The 14,021-nt window shown below is 33.0% G+C and overlaps 1 pseudogene; it reads left to right on the top strand.

The window, feature by feature from the left end:
- Nucleotides 1–13,544, top strand: part of LOC120244768 — a 33,934-nt pseudogene extending 20,390 nt beyond the window's left edge.
- The last annotated feature ends 477 nt before the right edge of the window (nt 13,545–14,021 follow it).

The raw sequence follows: 14,021 nt of genomic DNA, 5'->3' as shown, positions 1-14,021 counted from the left end.
GGAAGGAAGGAAAGGAAGGAAGGAAGGAAGGAAGGAAGGAAGGAAGGAAGGAAAGGAAGGAAGGAAAGGAAGGAAGGAAGGAAGGAAGGAAGGAAGGAAGGAAGGAAGGAAGGAAGGAAGGAAGGAAGGAAGGAAGAAAGGAAGGAAGGAAGAAAGAAAGAAAGAAAATGAGCCATTCATATTTATAGAACGTTCAATGAAAAGTGACTCCTCACCTTTGCCTAAACTTTCAAATGAGATAGATTTTACCTTACAATGTCTTCCCCTTAGGGAAATCTCTTAGGGAAATATTGATTATGTGTCTTTTGCTTAGAAGTTAGAGGCATAAAATTATCCAGATTTTATGTGTATCTTCTTTGCAATTAGAAATATTTCAATTACAAAAATGAATGTAACTTTTAGTATTTTTCCTTTAATTAACTATCCATTATCTTCCTTGAAAAGCAGTTATTGAGACAGGATATGAGTGTGATTAGTTAGTTGGGAATAGATTTCAGTTAACACTGTTAATGGAGTGGGAAAGTGGGAATGGAAGAAGGAAACCAATAAACAGCCTGTTATTAGGCAAGTTATCAACTGTGGACAAAGGAGTATCCTGATTCCACTGGGAATTCTAAGAGACAGAAATGAACCCTCCTCAGATCCCATGAAAAGCAAAGGAGTGGGTATTTAAATGCCAAAGTCTCATCACTGCAGAGGACTACTTCTAGGGGTATGGAATCTAAGGTGATTTTAGATTGCCTTTCTTGTGCTGAGCCTCCTCAGGTCACGGAGAAGCCTTGCAGCAGAGATTTGCAGGTGACTCCAGAAAGGGTCCGTGTGAAAGTGAGAGTGTTGAAGACACATGGACAGATCACAAACAGCCACAGCTACACATGGCTTAAAGGATAGAATAGTAATTTTGTTTGGCTTTCTTTACTCTATTTTACACTTCTATAAATTTGCTTAGAGCTTTAGTCTTTACCTAATTTGTAATTTGTCAGTTTTGGAAAAAACTCTCCACATTTTCTGGCACCATTTAGAAGTACCATGGATTATTATTTTTTATTTTTACCTTTATTAGAAAATCTGTTAGGAGGAGCCGGCTAAACAAACTTGAGGATTCCCGCTAGAAAGAAAATGCATTCAAAGTTACCCATATGGGTTTTATAGATTTTTTTCTTCTACCATTAAGTTATTGCTGCCAACTCTAACTTGATACCACACTCCATCTTGGAGCCGACTGACTACAAAAAACAACCCAAGCATGTTACTCTATTCTCTAAGGAAACCATCTGTATAGGCTGTATTTCATTTGTGTAAGTATTGCCATATGTTCTCACATATTGTATTTTCTAGTCTCCTACTGTGGACCTCTCAATAAAATTGATAGTCGGTTCTGGAGTATTCACCATGTGAAATGGTTTGTAGGAAAAATGCTAATGGTATTTCCTTTCACCCATGTGATGAGTTTCATAGCTCAGATATGGGCTGACAACTTAATAAAATTATTTTATGTACTTAGACAGCTGGGAAATAGGATATATAATATTATTTTTGAATTTGGAAGAATTTAAGAACTAAAAAGTCTCCCAGTAAGATTAAAGCAGGAACAAAAGGAAGAGATTGATTATCAAGAAAAAGGTTCTGGTCCATGTATATTTTTCAAACAAGATTTTGATTGTATGAGTGGATATCAACATATGCACTGGTCCTCAAAGATGAAAAAAAATTAATTGAATTTAAGAAGACTTCTATATTAGCATTTTATTTATTTAAAAAAAATTTTTTTGTTTTATTTATTTTTGAGACAGAGACAGAGCATGAGTGGGGGAGGGGCAGAGAGACAGGGAGACACAGAATTTGAAACAGGCTCCAGGCTCTGAGCTGTCAGAACAGAGCCCGAGGCGGGACTGAACCCACTGACTGTGAGATTGTGACCTGACCGAAGTTGGACACTTAACCAACTGAGCCACCCAGGCACCCCTATGGTAGCATTTTAAATCAAATTTTAGAGACATAATTTAAGTTGTACCTAATTTGAGTGTACAATTCTATGGGTTATGATAAATTGATGGCGCCATACATCGGCTCTCCAAACTAGTTATGGAACATTATTCCACAGAAAAATCTCGTGACCATTGGTAGTCAATTCAGCATTTTTCATCCTCAGTCTTTTCCACCAGGAAGCCACAGGTCTGATTTCTATCACTAGAAAGTATCTTGTTGATTTTTGACCTTCATATAAGAGAAAATGTTAACTTGTCTCTGTGTCTTGCTGATTTGGTCAACAAAATGTTTTTGAGGTTGATTCCTGCAGCTGAATCAGTAGGTTTTTCCTCCCCCCACCCTCTTCCGGCACACCCCATTGCATGAAAATAAATCAATTCCTTTATTTGGATATTTTCTGATTTTTGACTTGTCTTAATAAAGCTATTATAAATATTCACCTACATGGCTATTGTGTGTCTTTTTTAAAGATTTTTTTAAAAATTCCTTTGACTAATATCTCAGAGCAGAATTGCTGGATCATATGGTGAAAATTTTGAGAAACTATCAAACTCTTTCTGATATGGTTTATTATTTTGCAATACTACCATGCAAAGGTGACATGCATGGTATTTATGTCATGGAATAAATACCATAAATATATGGTATTATTTAACCCACTTCTTCACTACAATTTGATATTATCATTTATGTTTATTTTAGTCATTGTAGTAGATATAAAATGGCAGCTCATTTTGGTTTTATTTGGATTTCCACGGTTAATATGTTAAACATCTTTTTGTGTGTTCATTGACCAGTTGTGTAAGAAAAAACATCAAGATATGTATCATACGATTTCACCCATATGTGGAATTTGAGAAACAAAATAGATAAACATGGGGAAGGGAAGGAAAAATAAGATGAAAACCGAGAGGGAGGCAAACCATAAGAGATTCTTAATGCAAAGAACAAACTGAGGGTTGCAGGAGAGGTGTTAGGTGAGAGATGGGCTACATGAGTAATGGTCATTAGGGAGGGCACTTGTTGGATAATGCGGTGTTATACGTAAGTGATGAATCATTAAATTCTTCTCCTGAAATCGTTATTATACTACGTGTTAACTAACTTGGGTTTATATAAATTAAAAAAAAATTTAAATGCCTTTTATTTCTGTTGACCTTCTATCCTGTAACATTGTAAAATTTGTTTATCCATTTTAGTTTATTTTTATTTTTAGATTACATACATGTTATACAAACCTGTGTCATCTATTGATAAGGACTGTATTACTTATTACTTTCTAATCTTTACTGCTTTTTTTCTTCCCCTATTACCCTCAGCAGTAAATTTAGTAATGTATAGAATAAAAGCGATGAATGCAAGCTTTGCATTGTTTCTAGACTTATGAGGAAAACATTAAGTCTTTCATCATTGTCTGGATATTAGGTTTACATTTGTAATAAATGGTTTTGTCAAGGTAAGGATGTTTTTTCTATAGATAATGTACTGAGAATATTTACCTAACTGAATATTGAATTTTTCCCAATTCTTTTTATTCATTTGTTAATGATTATAGTATTTTTTTCTTTTAGTATTTTGACTCACCTTTCTCCAGTAGTTTAAAGATGGCACTCCATGGGGCACGTGGGTGGACTTGGTTGAGCATCGTATTCTTTGATTTTGACTCAAGTTATGATCCCAGGGCCGGGATCCTGGGCCCCATATGATCTCTCTCTCTCTCTCTCTCTCTCTCTCTCTCTCTCACTTTCTTTCTGTCCCTCTACCCTTTTTGCGCTTTCTCTCTAAAATAATAATAAATAAGTAAATGCATAAATACATAAATAATAACAATGAAGATGGCACTCCATTATATTCTAACTTGCCTGTTTTCTGAAGAAACATCTGCAGCAATTATCTTTTTTTTCCCTTCTCTTCTATGTTCTTTTCCTCTGGCTGCCTACAAGACTATACATTTAATTTTAGTATTCTAAAGATTAACAAGGATATCTATGTGTACTTATTCATTTATCCAGCTAGGAGTTCTTTGAAATATTTGGATCTGTAATTTGGTGTCTTTTATATTAGTTTATTTTTTAATTAAAAGCAAAAGACATTTATACAGTGCTTGAAGGCTATTTTTTTCATTGTGACTATACAGTATATCACTGTGCAAGAAATGGGCAGATTATGAATCGTATTAGATTTATATATAGCACCTCCTCAATTACAAAAGTAAAAATCATGCTGCCTGATAAATATTATAACATTACTTTCTACCACAAATTCTTTAAATTTTTTTAATGTTTTATTTATTTTTTTGAGAGACAGAGATGAGTGAGGGAGGGACAGAGAGAGAGGGAAAAACAGAATCAGAAGTGGAGCTTGAACTCGTGAACTCTGAGATCATGACCTGAGCTGAAGTCAGATGCTCAACTGACTGTACCACCCAGGGACCCCTTTACCACAAATTCTTTTTTTTTTTTTTAATGTTTTATTTATTTCTAGGAGAGAGAGAGAGACAGCGTGAGCAGGGGAGGGTCAGAGAGAGAGGGAGTCACAGACTGAAACAAGCTCCAGGCTCTGAGCTGGCAGTCAGCACAGAGCCCGACGCGGGGCTCGAACCCACGAACCGCGGGACCAAGATCCAAGCGAAAGTCGGATGCTTAACCGACTAAGCCACCCAGACGACCCCACAAATTCTTTAAACTGACTTCTAGTTCTTCTTGCAGTTCTGCCAAATGTTACTGTGTGACTTTACAAGTCTTTTGGCTTGTTACTTCACAGGTAATTGAGAATATTGAATGAAATTTTTAAAATGGCTTTTAATTAATACTCTAATATTTGAATAATAAACATTCATTTAAATGATTATTAATAAATGATCAAATATTGTTGTTAATGATGCATTAAGATTACATAATGTCTTTTCCTTGGCATGTTGATCAATACTATTGTTTATTTATACCAACCCTTATAATAACAGAGAAAATACTTTTCTCTTGCATTGTGTGACTTCTACATTTTTTATCTACTAATAAATAGTTTTGCTTGATCTTCTGCTAAAGTCCCAAATTTTTGAGGGTGTTCCTGAATTTCGTGCATCTCCTCCTTTCTTCTGTATCTCAGAGTTAAAAATTATATCTGTTTGTAGTGTATTTGAAGTTTTCCAAAGTTATTTTCCTCCTAGTGTATCTAATACTTCACATTCATTTAACCAATTCATATATATATATATACATATATATATACACACACATATATATATACATACATATATACATACATATATATATATCTCCAAAGCCTACTAAGAAGTAAAAAACAGTTTGAACAGTTTGAAGAGATAGAGGAAACACCAGAACTAAATGTAGCAGAGATGTTGGAACTATTGGAACAGGATTTCAAAACAACTACAATTAATATGCTAAAGGCCTTAATGGATATACTGCCATGCAAGAATAGACAGACAACATAAACAGATAAAAATGCTGAAAATTTTTTTAAAATGCTAGAGATAAATGTACTATAACAGAAATAAAGAAAGCTTTTGATAGCCTCATCAGTAGACTAAAAGTACCTTAGAAAAAAAGATAATAAACAGAATATCCAGGAAGTTAAATATACTGTTTTTACAACTACAAAAGGTATAACATACTCAGAATGGGAATATTAGAAAGGGGAATTTAAACAGAAAAATAAGAAAGGAAAGAAACATTTAAAGTAATATTGTCAAGAAATTTCCCAAACTAATGTCAGACACCAAACTACAAATCAAAGAATCTAGGAAAACACCAACTTTGTGCTAGAATTCTGTACTCTGCATAATTGTCCCTCAAAAGAAAAAATAAAACTTCTATGGTCACTGCAGTATTTTTTTTTTTTAATTTTTAATGTTTTATTTATTTCTGAGAGAGAGACAGGGAGACAGAAAGAGAGACAGCGTGAGCAGAGAAGGGTCAGAGAGAGAGGGAGACACAGAATCTGAAACAGGCTCCAGGCTCTGAGCTGGCTGTCAGCACAGAGCCCAATGCAGGGCTCGAAGTCATGAACTGCGGGATCCTAACCTAAGCTGAAGTCAGACGCTTAGCCAACTGAGCCACCCAGGCATCCCCATTGCAGTATTATTTACAGTAGCCAAGATATGGAAGCAACCCAAGTGTGCACTGATAGATCAATGGATAAAAGATGTGATATGGCATGATGTGTGTGTGTGTGTGTGTGTATGTGTGTGTCTATATACACACAATGAAATAGTTTTCAGCCATAAAAATGAATGAAATCTTGCCATTTGCAACAACATGGACAGATCTAGAACATTTATAATGCTAAGTAAAATAAGTCAGAGAAAGACAAATACTGTATTATTTCACTTAAATGTGAAATTTAAGAAATAAAGCAAATGAAAAAGAGAAAGAAGTCAGACTCTAAAATTGAACAATCTGGTTGTTGTCAGAGGAGAGGTCAGGGGTAATGGTGAAGTAGGTAAAGAGGATTAAAACGCATTTATTGTGATGAGCAATAAATAATGTATGGAATTATTGAATCACTACAATGTACACCTGAAATTAACATTGTATGTCAATTATATGAGAATTTTTAAATTAAAAGAAGAAATAAAGACTTTTCTAGACAAGCAAAACTTAAGATAATTTATTGCCAGTAGACATGTCTTGCAAGAAATGTTAAAATTCTTTTAGAAAGACAGGACACCTGGGTGGCTAAATCAGTTAAGTGTACAACTTTGGTTTACTTCATGATCTCTTGGTTTATGGGTTCGAGTCCCACATCAGACTCTGTGCTGACAGCTCAGAGCCTGGAGCCTCTTTTAGATTCTGTGTCTTCCTTTCAAAAACTAAATAAACACTTAAAAATATTTTTAAAAACTTTAGAAAATCAAAAATGATATGGATCAGAAATCTAAGTCTACACATAGAAAGAACTACAGAGAAATAAGTAAAAAAAAAAAAGGTAGAATAATTTTTCTTCTTTTTCTTATTCTTAATTGATTTTAGATATAATAGTTTGTTCAAAACAGCAACACTGTACATATATGCACACACATGCATATGTATGCTGATGTATAACCTAAATGAATGACAAAAATTATGCAAAGGAAGGAAGAAGATCATTTTCATTATTGTCAGGTACTTATACCACCTGTGAAGTAATATATGGTATATTGTTATTTGAAAGTGGATTTGGAACATTGAAATGTAATTTACCAACTTTGTGGAAACTACTAAAAAGGCATTAAAGAAGTATGCCTAATTTTAAGGAAAGAAAATGGAATCATATAAAATATTCAATTAAAACCAAAAATGGCAAACCACACACAAACACACTACAGTATAAAGCAAAAATAGGAACAAGAACATAGGGTAATGGTGAGAAAATACTAACAAAAATGATAGATATTAATCAAGCTACATCATTAATCACATTACATATCAAGATGTCTAACGACAATATTTAGAACATAGATAATGTCAACCCATTTTTCTCAAACTGTCCCAAAATATTATGAGGCCAGCATTATGCTGATACCAAAACCAGACTAAATACCACACACACACACAAATACAGGCCAATATTCTTGAGAAATATAGATGCCAAATCTTCCACAAAATATTAGCACTGAATCCAACAATACAACCCAATACATTAAAATGATTATACACCACAACCAAGAAGGATTTATTCTAGGAATGCAAGGATGGCTCAATATCTGCAAACCAATTAGCATGATACTCACATTAACAAAAATAAAAATCATCAGGTCATCTCAGTAGATGCAGAAAAAGCACTTGATAAAATTCAACATTCAATTATGATAAAAACTCTCAACAAAATGGATAGGAAAGAAACACATCTCAACATAATGAAACACATATATGGCAATCCTACACATTAACATCACACTCAATCATGAAAAGTCCAACGTTTTTCCTCTCAGAACAGGCATAAGACAAGGAGGCTCACTCTTGACACTTTAATTCAATTAGTATTAGAAATCTTAGCCACAGCAATGAATGAATGAATGAAAAGAAAAGAAGGAACAAATGAAGGAACGAATGAAGGAATGAATGAAGAAAGGAATGAGGATAAGAGTATCCAGATTGGAAAGGAAAAAGTAGAACTGTCACTATTTGAAGATGGCATGATACTGTATATAGAAAACCCTAAAGAATCCACCAATAAATTGTTAAAATAAATTCAGTAAAGTTACAGTATCAAAATTCAATATACAGAAATGTGTGGCATTTCTATACACTAATAACAAACTACCAGAAAAAGAAATTAAGAAAACATTTCCATTTATAACTGCACTGAAAAAATAAAATAAATAAAATATATAGGAATAAATTTAGTCAAAAAGGTGAAAGACCTATACACTGAAAACCTCAAGACACTGTGAAAGAATGTGAAGAAAATGTTAATAAATAGCAACATATTCTGTGCTTGTGGATTGGAAGAATATTGTTAACATGTCCATAGTACCCTGAGAAATTTTTAAATTCAGTTCAATCATATAGAAATTTCAGTGGCATACTTTATATAACTAGAACAAATAATTCTAAAATTTAAATGAAATTACAAAAGAGGCCAAATATCCAAAGTAATCTTAAGAAAAACAAAGCTGATTTCAAACTATACCTACCTATACCTAAAGCTATAGTAATCAAAACAGGATGATATCTATTTTGATATAGATATCAAAACATATGCAATATTATGCAGATGAATGAAAAAGATACACAGATAGGTAGAACATAGTTGAGATCACAGGAATAAACTTACACATATATGGACAATTGATGTAAAACAAAGGAACTAAGAATAAAGAATGGGAAACGGACAGTCCCTCCAATAAATGGTACATGCAAAAAAAGCAAAACTAGACCACTCTATTACACCATACACAAAAAATAACTTAAAATGAATTAGAGACTTGCATTTAGACCTGAAACTATAAAATTTCTGGAAGAAAACATAGTTAGTAAACTCCTTGGCATCTATCTGTCTTAGCAATGGTCTTTGTGAATCTAACTCCAAAGGCAAAATAAACATAAGCAAAAGAAACAAATGAGAGTATGTCAAACTGAAAAGATTCGTGTAAGAAAGGAAACCACCATCAAAATGAAAAGGCAACCCACTAATAGGTGAAGTTATTTACAAACCATATATTCAATAAAGGTCAATATCCAAAATAGAAAAGGAGCTTAAACAACTCAACAGCAAAACAACGAACCTGATTAGAAACATTAAAAAATTAACAGATAATATGAATAATTTCTCCAAAGAAGATATACTGCTGGCTAACAGGCATGTGAAAAGATGCTACACATCATTATTAAGGAAATGCAAATCAAACCCACAATGAGTGATCGTATAATGCCACTTAGAATACTTATTATGAAAAAGACAAGAAATAATATATTGGAGAGGATGTGGAGGAGAGAAAAGCCTTGTTAACTGTTTATAGGATTGTAAATTGATACAACCACTATGGAAAACGATATGAATGTACCTCAAAAAATTAAGAATAAAACTTTTATATGACTGAGCTCTTCATAGTTGGATATTTCAACACTCCACTATCAGAAATAGACAGACTCAGAAGACACAAAATCAGTCAGGCCATCAATAAATTCAAAAGCACCATAAATCAACTGGATATAATTAATACATATCAACTTCATCCAACAAGAGCAGAATAAACATTCTCCTCAAGCTCACATGGTACATTTGGTAAGATGAACCATATTCTAGACCACAAAACATAACTTAGAAATTTAAAAGAATAAAAGTTATATGTTGTTTCTTTTCAAACCACATTATATTTAAAATAAAAATCAACAACAGAACCTAAATGGAAATTAAAATATAATGTATCAAAATGTATTGAAGGTAGTGAATGCATATTTTAGAAAAGAAGATAGATATAAAATTAATCATCTAAACTTGTATCTTGGAAAATAAATGAGAAAAATCAATCAAAAATAAGTATAATAAAATAAATAAAGCTAGACTTGAAATCAGTGAAATTGAATACAGAATATCAATATGAATAATACCAAATATTCAAAGAAGAAATACCCATTTTATATAATCTTTTCAAGAAGATAGATGCAAAGGAAATACTTAATAACTAATTCTATGAGGCCAGCACTACTCTAACAACAAATCTAGACCAAGATATTATAACAAAACCACAGACTAATATCTCTGAATATAACTGCATATTCTCAAAAAAAATTAACAAATTAATCTAATGATGTATAAAAAATTATATGCCATGACCAAATAAGATTTATTTTAATTTATGCAAGGCTGATTCAAATTCTAAAATTGAATAATTTTAATTAAGCACATAAATTAATGTTATATTAATTTCTATTAATAGATTAAATAATAAAAGTCATATGATCATAGATAAAAGAAAGAGCATTTGACATAATCCAATACCCATTTATAATAAATATTCTCAGCAATCTAGATATAGAAGGGGAATTTTCTTAACTTGGTAAAAATATCTACAAAAATTAAAGCCATCATACTAAGATACACAGATTGGAAAGGAAGAAATGAAACTATATTTATTCACAGATGACATAATCAGATGTAGAAAATCTGAAAGAATGGACAAAAAAAATCCTGGAACTAACACAGGACAACAGCAAGTTTTCAATATATAAGGTTAACATATAAAGACTACCACTTTCCTATATACTAGCATCAATCAAGTGGGATTTAAAATTCAAAACACAGTGCCATTTACATTAGCACGACAAAAATGAAATAGTTAGTTATAAATCTAAAAACGTAGTTCAAGGTTTATATGAAGAAAACTATGAAACTCTGAAGAAAAACATTAAAGAAGAGCTAAATAAATGGAGATATATTACACGGTCATGGATAGGAAGACTTGATATTGCCAAAATGTTGACTGTTTACAACTTGATCTCTAGATTTATCACAGTTTTAATCAAAATCCCAGCAAGTTTTTGTGGTTATCAGCAAGCTGATTCTAAAGTTCTTATGGAGAGGCAAAATACCCAAAATAGGCAAACTATTGAAGCAGAAGAATGAAGTTTAAGAGTTAACAGTAATCGGCTTGAAGATATATTATAAAGCTACAGTAATCAAGACAATGTGATATTGGTATAAGAACTGAAAATTTAATTAATGGAACAGAATAGAGTGTCCAAAATTAACCCATGCAAATATAGTCAACTAAACTTTGACAAAAGAGTAAATGCAATACAATGGAGCAAAATGTGTTTTCAGCTAAAACCTGTTGGAAAACATTTCACCACATTAAAAAAAAAATCTAGACACAGATCTTATACACTTCATGAAAATTACCTAAAAATGATCAAAGGCCTAAATATAACATTCAAAACTACATAGCTTCTATAAGCTAACATTGGAGAAAATGTGAATGACAGTGGGTATCAAAGACTTTCAAAAGACCAGAAAACACTTAACAAAATGGCAATAAATAAATCTCTATCAATAATTACTTTAGAAGTAAATGAACTAATAACTTGGAATAGGAAGGAAGGAAGGAAGGAAGGAAGGAAGGAAGGAAGGAAGGAAGAAAGAGAAAAAAGCACTTGACAAAATTCAACATCCATTTATGATAAAAACTCAGCAAAGTAAATATAGAGGAAACATCAATAATAAAGAACATATATGAGAACCCCACAACTAGCATTATATTTAATGGTGAGAAATTGAAAGCTTTTTCTGTCTGATAAGGATGCTCACTCTTGCTACTATTCAACATAGTATTAAAAATCCTAGCCATAGCAATTAGTAAAGAAAAACAAAAATCATCCAAATTAGAAAAGAAGAAATAGAACAATATCTAGTCACAAATGACGTGATACTATATATAGAAAACCCTAAGTCCTCACTGAAAAACTACCAGTAAGTAAACTCGTTGAAGTTGAAGGATATAACATCAATATATAAAGTATATTTGAATTACTATTATATATATATATTTAAGTATATTTGAATATACTAATAATGTAGTAGCAGAAAAGAAAAATTAAGAAAATAATTCCATTTACAATTTCACCAAAAATGATACTTAGGAATACATTTAACTCCAAAGGTAAAAGACCTGTACTCTGTAAACTATAAAACACTGATGAAAGAAATTGAATATGACACAAATATTCCATGCTCATGGATTTAAAGAATTATTACTGTTAAAATGTCTATATTACCCAGAACAATCTACAGATTCAGTGCAATCCTTATCAAAATACAAAGAGTATTTTTCACAAAACTAGAAAAAATATCAAAATTTGAACGGAACTACAAAAGACCCTGAATAAACAAAGCAATCTTTAGAAAGAACAAAACTGATGGTATCACAATCCAGGTTTCAAGATATACTACAAAGCTGTCGTCATCAAAACAGCATGGTCCTGGCACAAAAACAGACATATAGATAATGGTACAGAATAGAGAGCCTAGAAATAAACCCACATTTATGTGGTCAATTAATCTCTGACAAGGCAAGAATATACAATGGAGAAAAGATAGTCTCTTCAACAAATGGTGCTGGGGACATTCTCATGAAACTGGACTACTTTCTAACCCCATACACAAAAATAAATTCAAAATCTATTAAAGACCAAACAAGAGCCCTAAAACCATAAAAATCTTAAAAGAGAACACAGACAATAATTTCTCTGACATCATTCATAGTACTATTTTTCTAGGTAGGTCTCCTGAGGCAAGGGAAATAAAATAAAAAATAAACTACTAAAGCTTTTGCCCAGCAAAGGAAACCATCAACGAAACAAAAAGACAACTTACTGAGTGGGAAAAGATATTTGCAAATAATATGGGGATTAATATTCAAAATATAGGAAGAACTTATACAACTTAACATCAGGAAACTAAAACATCCCATTAAAAAAAAAATTGACAGAGGACCCGAATAGACTTTTTCACAGAAGACATCTATATGGCCAACAGGCACCTGAAAAGATCCTCAACATCACTGTCATCAGGGAAATGCAAATCAAAACCGCAATGTGATTTCACCTCACACCTGTTAGATGGGCTAAAATTGGCAGTTTGAATCATGGTCCAATGAAAGAGGTGGTGGGATCTTGCTGGCTTTCTGACTAGTCCTTTCTCTGCCTTGCATGTTTGAGCGTCAGCAGAATTTAACCTGGCTGACAGCAAGGCTGGGAAGGATTCGCGAAAGGCCAGGACATAGGGGCTTTCCACTAGCAGAGAGCTGGCTTGCAGTTACCGGTGGGCCGTATTCAGTGAAATCTAAGACGACCAGTCACAGAGGTGGGGGCGCGACTGCTGCCGTGCACAGTGCAGGCATCCTGGAGTACGTCACCGCAGAAGCACTTGAATTGGCAGGAAATGCATTCAAAGACTTGAAGGTTAAGCTAGTTACCCCTCCTCACTTGCAACTTGGTATTCCTGGAGATGAAGAATTGTATTCTCTCATTAAGACTACAATTGCTGATGGTGGTGTCAATCAACGCATGCATAAAGCTCTGATTGCCAAGAAAGCACAACCAAAGACTATTTAAAGGATCTCTGTGGCACAAAAACAGACACATAGACCAATGGAACAGAATTGAGAACTCAGAAGTGGACCCAAAAGTATACAGCCAACTGATCTTTGACAAAGCAGGAAAGAATATCCAATGGAAAAAAGACAGCCTTTTTAACAGATGGTGTTGGGAGAACTGGACAGCAACATGCAGAAGAATGAAACTAGATCATTTTCTCACACCATGCACAAAAATCAACTCAAAATGGATAAAGGACCTGAACGTGAGACAGGAAACTATCAACACCCTAGAGGAGAAAGCAGGAAACAACCTCCTTGACCTCCACCGCAGCAACTTCTTACTTGACACATCCCCAAAAGCAAGGGAATCAAGAGCAAAAATAAACTGTTGGGACCTCATCAAGATTAAAAGCTTCTGCACAGCCAAGGAAACAACCCAGAAAATTAATAGGCAACCAACGGAATGGGAAAAGATAGTTGCAAATGACATATC

Source organism: Hyaena hyaena, unplaced genomic scaffold (assembly GCF_003009895.1).
Source record: "Hyaena hyaena isolate Hyena2069 unplaced genomic scaffold, ASM300989v1 scaffold_391, whole genome shotgun sequence".
Taxonomy (NCBI): Eukaryota; Metazoa; Chordata; class Mammalia; order Carnivora; family Hyaenidae; genus Hyaena; species Hyaena hyaena.
The sequence above is the reverse complement of the archived record's forward strand: the minus strand, read 5'-3'. Positions and strand labels throughout refer to the sequence as shown.